General features: G+C 44.8%; 1 long non-coding RNA gene across 1 annotated transcript; it reads right to left on the bottom strand.

Moving 5' to 3' along the window:
- Positions 1 to 2,004: 2,004 nt before the first annotated feature.
- On the bottom strand, positions 2,005 to 3,004 carry LOC309825864. The gene is made up of 3 exons (XR_014297069.1): positions 2,801 to 3,004; positions 2,439 to 2,563; positions 2,005 to 2,324 (listed from the first exon to the last, which is right to left on the bottom strand). It is a non-coding gene; the product is annotated as an uncharacterized lncRNA (long non-coding RNA).
- Positions 3,005 to 8,711: the final 5,707 nt, after the last annotated feature.

Genomic DNA, 8,711 nt, shown 5'->3' with positions numbered 1-8,711 from the left:
TATAAACTATGAGCAAAAGGGTTCAGGTTTTAGAGCCTGCAGTTTAATACAAATTATAGTGAAAGTCAGAACCCGTACAAGAAATTGAAACATTTTTAAACTTGTTCTTTCAAAATTTAATGCCAGGCTCTCTGCTAGGTGTTGATGTAGAGATGAATATACAGTAGAGAAGCAAAACATAAAGAAATAAATGGCAGGACACCAGTTAAGTTCTGAAACAGAGGTTCAAAAATAAGTGCTGTGGGAGCATAAGGAAGTGAGAATTACACTTGGCTGGAGCCTGCAGAGCTCCACAGAGAAGGCGGCTTTTGAAATGTGATTTAAGGAATGATATAGTCCAGCCTGCTTTTTCTTGTAGCTAACAAGACAATGTAATATAATCACCATTTCCATACAATCCACCGGAGCGATTGCAGATATTCTAAGCCTCACTAGAACCTTCAAAAGAAGGTATTGCTATTCTAAGAGACAGATGGGGAAACTGGGCTTCAAAGATTATGAAGCTCAGGGTCACATAGCTGGTTAGTGGTGGACACAGGATTTGAGCCCAGATCTACATCATTCCAAATTTCTTATCATGGTCATGCATTGCTCAGAAAGGTCTACTTCTGCTCCCTATTTGTCAACCAGTACATAGTTAACTTCTGTGTGGAGTCTAAGTATGGAAACTCACTCTGGAAGCCCATTTGGAATGTCAAATTTTGGCCTAAAGAATTGGGTATTCAGTGAAAGATCAAGATGGTGGCTCTGGCCCACAGTTCCCTCTCCTTTCTCTGAACTCCAACCACATTTAGTTAAAAATGGTTTATTTTGACTTATATGCATGCCAGATTCCCTCTCATGCTCTGTGAACACCTTGAAGTCAGGGAATAAGACTTACACTTCTTTGAGACCCTCAGGGTTCAGCCTTCACAAAAGTTGGCTGATTGCTGATTCATCTAGTGTTTTACAGAAGGCTTGATAAGTGTGTGTGTTGACTTACAGTAGGTTGACTGAAGTGAGGTGACTAGACTTACAGCTTACATTCTGTAAAATAAGGACACCTAAGCAGTACAACATAGCGGCTTTCAGACTAGCGCCTCTCAGACTTTAGTGTGCACAGGAATCACCTGACTACACGCAGAACTGTCCAGTTCACCCTACTAGAAAGCAGGCACAGAGTAGACAAAAGTATCACAATTAAGCAACTGTCGGGGATGGGGTGGGAGAACTCAACTTGCAGGGATTCAAATCCATCTCCAAACCTCCTTTCTGTTTCTGGTCCTTTTGTTCTCAGGGCAATGAACTATAGTAAATACAACAGCTACCATTTACTGAGTACTTATAAAGTGCTTGGCCCTGTTCTTGGTGATTTAAGCATGTTATTTAATTCTCACAGCACTCTATAGTACTAATATTGTTGATGGAAAAAAAAATGTAGCAGTAACTTCCTTACATTTACACAAGAAGAGTAGGGACTTCCTCCTGGTTCACCTGTGTCCAAAGTCTAGAATTGTGGTTCCTTGACACTGGGTAGTGTGGGAGCATTTCAGGGATGACTAAGCTTGAGTTTAGGGTGCCAGTGGCACAAGGAAGATAGAGGTGCACTCAGAAAGCCCTTGGAGAATAAAGCCCTCCACAGGACATTAGTGCCCTTAGTACTCACCTCACTGAGCATTTAAATCCCGGCAAGGCATTGAAGAGCTGGAACTACCTCAGCTAGTACCTGGTGGCCTGCAAGGTACTCAGTACTTTTTAGCAAATTGCTAATCAGTCTCTGTCTTTTCCCCAGGAAACTTCCAGGAATTTTTCTGCCTGCTACCTAGGAGGATGGCTCCACTCTAGAATTTTGTGTTGATCTAGGTTAATTAAGGCTAGTATTCGGGTCATCTCCTAAGGCCTGAGAGGGTTTCAGGTTGTCTTCTGGGAAAGACACCCAACCACAGTACTGGAATTGGAAAAAATGTAGGAGTTTGCCAGAGGAACATGGAGAAATCAGTAAAAAGCCTAAAAGAACAACTTTTGGACACATTTTAATTTTGGCGTGGGGTAAAAGGAGGTGCCTGCTTTCTTAAGAACCAACCAACCAACTGTGTAAAAACCAACCAACTAGTGAAAGAGGACTAGTTGTCTACGAATTCCTCTTTCGGCATACACCTGTCTTTCCCTGAATGCCAGGACAAAGCAATAGTTTAATTGTTGGTGCTCTTAGAAAAGCTCGTATTGGTAATGCATCCCAGAAGACCCTATATTACTTAGTAATCTTTTCTGGACACTTTTCCACTGGGCAGATTTTCCATACAGATAACTGTCAACTTTCAAGAAGGCAGAGTTCGCTTTTCATCCTGAAATTGGGTAGGGAAAGGTGGAGAAAAAAATTGTTCAGATCAATTTAAAAGAAAAAAAAAAGGGAAAACCTCTCCCCCATACTCTTTAGACAACAGGTGGTTTTGACGTGCCTGGTCAACTCCTTCATGCACAGCACGAAACTGTAGGCAGAGCGTTCAATTTCAGCGTCCCTGGAACCTGCGGCTGAGAAATCCAGGCGCCCTGTTGTTAAGGTCCGGGAACTTGGGGGTTCCTGCTGGACAGGAAGCTCAGGTGTCAAGCGACCGGCTCATGGGCTTTATGGTCCAGAAAAACTGGTTTTTGCCTTTGTCCTCTGTCTCCTTCGGTGCGTCCCACCACCCCTTCCCACCTTTCTGTTCTTCTGTGCGGGGAGGATGATAATGAAGAGGGATTATCTCTATCCTGACCCCGGTCCTTCCGAGGAGTTCCCAGAAGGACTATTTTTAGGGGTAGCTGCTCCCCTCTAACTTACCCAGGGGAGGAGCTGCGGTTGTGGAGCGAGCGCCGAGCGCAGGGAAGCCTCGGGTTTTCCGCGGATTGTTAGGGATGGCGGAAGGTATTAGCCCCAGCCGATTCCCCCGGCACTGGCCGCCAGGTGGGCGTCATAAAGGCCGCAGTGGCCCCGCCGGGAAGCGGCGGGAGATTTTCTTCCGTGTTCTGAAGGAAGTCCCCTTGGCGGCCGGCCCGGGCTTGGGGTGGTCTCCGCGGGGGAGGAAGTTCCCGGGCCCGGTGGCCTGCGTCACAGCGGGCTGGGACGGCGGAGCCGACCGGTGGGCGGCGCGGCGACCCCGGGGCCGGGCGCTGGGGGGCGCTGGCTGCCGCTGGCCCGGCTGCTTGCAGGGCGGCGCTGGAGGCGGCTCCATCCGTGGCCGGGGAGGCGGAGGGGCGGAGGGCTGCGAGGCTGGGGCGTTAGCTGCGTCCCGGCTCGGAGCCCGCGAAGAGGACTAGGAGGAAGGCGCCTCCGTGGCCGCAGCCGCAGTGCTCCGAGCGCGACGAGCCATGAGCAGCGGCCCCGCGAGCGACCCCGCTGTCGCTGGCCGCCGCTGAGCCCGACCGGGGGACGGCTCGCCGCTCCCCAGCACCCTTTGCAGACGGCACCCTCTCGCCTAGAGGTAAGGGCGGGGACCGCCGAGGGATGGGATGGAGAGGGACGGCCCGCCGAGGACCGGCGGCTCAGTCCGCTAGGTGCGCTGGGGCCGCGACTCGCCCCGCCTCGCTCGCGTCCCTGCCTTTCCCCGGCTCTCGGGAGGGCAGACTGTAGTCTCCTGCCCAGCGTGTGGTCCCTGGAGCCATACGCTGCTGGGGCTCGGGGACCCGCCAACCCCTTCCCCACCCTTCCCCACGCCAGCCCCAGCGTCGGGCGAGAGACCCCAGCCTGGCGCCAAGCGCAGCGCGGCAGGTTCTGCGGACTTGGGGGGATGGGGCCAGGGGACCAGGAGAAAACGGGGCCACGCTGGGAGCGATCGTCGTTCTACCTTAAAAACTCCCGAGACCCCAGGGCCTGCCCCTTCTGGTCTGCTCTTCCCTTGCCGCCCCCGAACCCTGAAGTTAGCACTTTCGGAGAGAGAGAGGAATTAGAAGGTCTCCGAAGGGAACGAGAGCGTGATGTCTGCTCCCCAGCAGGACCCTAGGGGAGAGAGGGTTTCGCCGGATCGCGCGGGCCCCAGAAGCCAGGTGTCTAGGCCGGCGGTCGAGGCCAGGACCGCTGCCTTCGACCCAAACCCAGGCTCGCCGGTCTTGCCCTTTCCAGCTGGTTCTCAACGACGAGATGGTGAGGGATGGAGTTAGCAACTCAGCAACCTTAGGATGTGCTCTGTAGACCCTAATTCCTTCTTCTCTCCCTCCGCCAGTTCTTCCCTCCCCCCCCCCACGCCTGACGGGGTACATCAGATTCCAGTCCCTTCAAAACCTCGCTCTGTACCTAGCTTTGAATGCCACGGACACCTAGCCCACATCCCAGGACGGATATTTCAGAGGGTTAGGGCCAAACTTCACTTTCGAATTCTTTTTAAGCATTTTAAACTCCCAGCAAACCAGTTAGGAAACACTTTCAAGTCCCCATCCACCTTAAAGTAAAAAGTAAGACCCGATCAACCTGTGTGGGAGTGCCGGTGTTGGGCAGAGGGAGACTTGAATGACTATTTCATGCAGACTTATGGGGGAGGAATAGGTAAAGGAAATGGCAGCCCTATTTTAGTCACACGCTTCTTACAAGCCATCGATAGTGTAAGAAATGTAGCCTTAACCAACGGTCACATTTCCGGACAGGTATGTAGTGGTTTCCTAAGGCATACCTGAGGTTTCTTCATGGACAAGTCATTAAAATGCCATCCAGATGAGAGATGAGGACAAGTGGTCTTAACCCTCTCGGCACAATACTGCAGAATCGTCAGAGCCAATCAGCTTTATGTGTTTTTCTCTCTATTTTTTAATGATTTATGTAAGCCCCAAAGGTAAGCCGAACTTCCCAAAATTTGCTCAGATTCATAAACCATGTGTTGGGTGTGTGGACATAGATAACAGATTAGATGTATACAACTCTTATCTGTGATATTTGCATTTCTTGTGACTTGCTTAAATAGGGAAGACCCTGGATGTGACCCTGATTTGCTTTACTTTCGAGTGATTATATACTCTTTAGGTCAGTGTGTTTGCTTTTGAGGGAGAGGTGGGAAGCAGCTTTGCAAGGATGGATGTTTTTCATGGTTCACATAATAGACTGACCACAGATAAGGCCCACTAACCCAACAACCATATCAGAGATAGCACCCATGTTTAACAACTTTATTATTAATAAAATTATCAAAGCCTTTGTTAATGGTACTAATCTCTTATTTCTCAGATTGACTAGGCACTTACCTAATGAAGTGTGTGTTTAGAAGGGAATGCTTTTAGTAAAAGTAAAAAGTATGAGGAACTGTAAGAGAAAAGAATGAATAGTTTTCCACTTATAGGAAGTTTATCTTTTAAAAAACTACAAAGTTAGCAATATTTTTAACTTCTAAGGTATCTAATTTTTACCAAATTTTTAATGATTCTTAATAGTCTGTAGTATTTTTAAGTTGTAGTCACCAATGACTTTATAATAAAGCCCAAGTTTAAAAAGAAATAGAGTGGAAACACACACTTATTTTGCCAAGTGTTGTGTTAATAATTTAATATGGAGCACCACTATAATACGGTCTAGTTGCTGTAGGTGTCTGACACATTATCTCAGAATCTGACAACAAACCCTTAAGGTAGATGGCCATTCACATTTCACAGAAGAAAAAGGCTCAGAGTTTGTGACTTACCCAAGACTCTACAGCTAAGTTAATGCTTGAACGAAGCCAAGCCTCTAGTATATTTTTTAAAAGTTTTATTGGGGTATAATTGATTTACAATGTTGTGTTAGTTTCAGGTGTACAGCAAAGTAAATCTGTTATACGAATACGTATATCCAAAGCCTCTAGTCTTAATGATTTACTTTTTTATCCAAAGCTGCCTCTTTTTCTTTTTCCTACATAAATTTTTGTTAACTTACCATAATGACTGTATGAGGAAATGGAGATCAAGGAAGTTTAAGTCACCTGTCCAGGGTTTTCCATGTAACTTGTATACAGCAGAATTCGAATTTGGAATCAGGGCCATCTGTTTCCCAAATCCCTGTTCTTGCCACTGATTTCTATTAAATGACTGATTTAGAGCTTAACCTAATGAACATTTCACTCCTGCTCATCAGCTCTTCTCATCCACAGATAATGATGGCCTCATGGGCTGCAACACACTCCCAAAGACTTTATACTCAGTCCCTGGAGTGCTGGCTATATCTCTAGCCCCAGAACACTCATGAAAGCATATTGCAACCAATATGTGAGGTGACATCACTATGCACCTCGAATTCACTTAATTTCTCTTAAAATGTAAATCATTCTAGACTGGCATAGGGTAAAGGGCATGGCTCAAGACAGGAAAAGCTGATACAAATTCTGGCGCTATTGCACAATACAAGTGCCAACTAACTCACATTATTGAGCTTCTCTGAGCCCCATATTCTTTGTGTGTAATGGGGTTATTAATAAAGCCTACCTAGCTGGGTCACTGTGTAGATTAAATGTAACAATACATGTGAAGGACAGCTCCTGTCCACCTAGTAGATGCTTAATAAATAGTAGGGGTTACTGTATTCTAGCATGGATCGAAATTTCTGCTTTATTTTACATTTGTGTATTTTATGTGCATATAGCGATTAGTCGATGTTGTCAGTGTTTCACTCTTTTGTATAAAGACCTTATCTGGTTTTTAGCATCTTTAACTTTTGTGTCATATCCTTTTTTTGTAATCTTGACTTATAAACATTTACTCACCTTATGTAGTTTTTCCTTTGCTCACTCTGCACATTTTTTAGAACATTACTAGCCATATTTCAATGGGATGGAATTTGTATTTTTTGGCAAATGCACTATCCTGTTTTCTGCCTCTCCTGTGTGGCCTTGAACATCTAGAACATTAATATACTCCCATTTGCTCCCAGCGCTGGCACAGAAGGGCAAGAGGGTAATCTCAGAGCTTTTCTTAAAGTAGATAGTTTGGCAGGTATATTGAAAATTTCCTAAACATATTAAAAGATAGAGAATAACTGAACTCATTTCCAATATCAGGCATGAAACAAAAAATAACTTGGGCTCTTTACTTAGAACTGTAACACACTGTCATAAGTTCTGGGAGTGAATTTAGGATCCCTTTCTAGTGTTGGATGGGTGTCCTTTTAAAATATTCTATAGTCTGTGAGTGGCAGTTGGTAGAGACATGGTAATATTTAGAAAATGAACAGAGTTAAGAAAAGAAAAGAGGAAATCGGTGAAATTCAAAAAACAATTTTAAGAAAAATGCTGTAAAGCTTAGAGAAACAACTGAAAGTGTTCCAGATGACTGAAGTATTTGGGGTCAAAGGCATCCAGGAGAACTATATGTTCTTTAAAGAACCCTTCTAAGAACTCAGAAGAACCCAAGCTCTGCCCATACTGGAGAGGGGTCGGTCGGAAGAGCAAGGAAGAAAATTAGTTTGGCTAAACCCAAACACTGCCCGAGGGCTGGAAGCACAAGAGAGAATAAGGAAGCTCTTAGGGAAGCATTTCTCAATCTTTAGTTCATTACTACCCTCCCTCCAGAGTTTTTTTTTAGATACATTGTAATGCCACAGATACACTGGTATACCCATTTATGTACTGTGGCCTGTTGGCAGGCTACAAACCTGAAGATTCGTTTACCCTGCCCCACAGACTCAATTTTTGACAGGGACAGGATTGCCCCCCTGTTGAGAACACATGGTAGAGCATGATTCTGGATTATGTTTGAAAACCATAAAAGAGCCATATGGAACTAAAAGACATGAAGAATAGTATATACATATACATTTTTTTTCCTTTATAAAGAGGTATACTTTATTGGCTCTCAAGCTGAAATATGTTTGTAAAAATATGTCTTCCAATTGTCCCAGTTTCATCTTGGCAAAATTATTAAATTCATTAAGTTATCTTCCAAAACCACCTCTACCTGTGTTGTTTTGTTTCTGGGTGGGAAGCCCTCCCCAAACTTTAAATACTCAGCATCTTTTATTTACTTACTTCTATTATGCCGGGAAGGCTCTGATACTAAACATTCATTCTTGTGACTGGTCAATTACACATGAGTATAAATTAGTTTGTATTTATTAGAGCATTTGCATTCTACAGTAGTTATTTATTATTATGAAATACCATGTTCTCTATCTAAGAGATTTTAACTCATAACAAGTAGATATTTGGGGGTAGGGGTGGGGCTTCTGAAGTCCCTCAGCTTTTTCATGTTCGGTTCCTTGCTTTGGGTCCCTGGGGAGCATGAGCCTGGGCTTTTGATGTGGAACCTCAGAACTGTTAGGGTTAGAGGAGCTTGGCTTCTTTCAACATTTGGAGGCTCTCAGCCTTTGCATGCTCCTTCCCCGACAACAGCTGATCCTCTTCTTCAGCTTCTATTTTAACCATATTGTTCTTTTCCCTCTCCTTTCCCCTCAAACCTCCAGAAACATCCTTGTTTTTCAACCTCTTTTCTCTGTTTGATTTTTGGAGCTGCACTGAAAGTCCCACGGGGGCAGAGGCCATATAGGCCATTTCTGTCTTGCTCACTTCTGTATCCACAGCACCTGTACAGTGCCTGGGACAGAGCTGCTCAAGAAACAGTTGTGGAATAAATATTTAATGGTACATTTTACAGTAAAGTTTCTAACATCTTAGAGTGTATCCATTTCCCTTTCTATTATTTTAAATTCTAGAAATGAAATTTGAGAGTGTAATTAGAAGTTATTCTTCTCAATAGGGTCATGAAATATGTATACAGAAATATTTCTATATGTAATTGGAAATTTG

Source organism: Grampus griseus (genome assembly GCF_964374135.1).
Source record: "Grampus griseus genome assembly, chromosome: 1".
Taxonomy (NCBI): Eukaryota; Metazoa; Chordata; class Mammalia; order Artiodactyla; family Delphinidae; genus Grampus; species Grampus griseus.
This window is presented reverse-complemented; position numbering and strand designations above follow the sequence as displayed.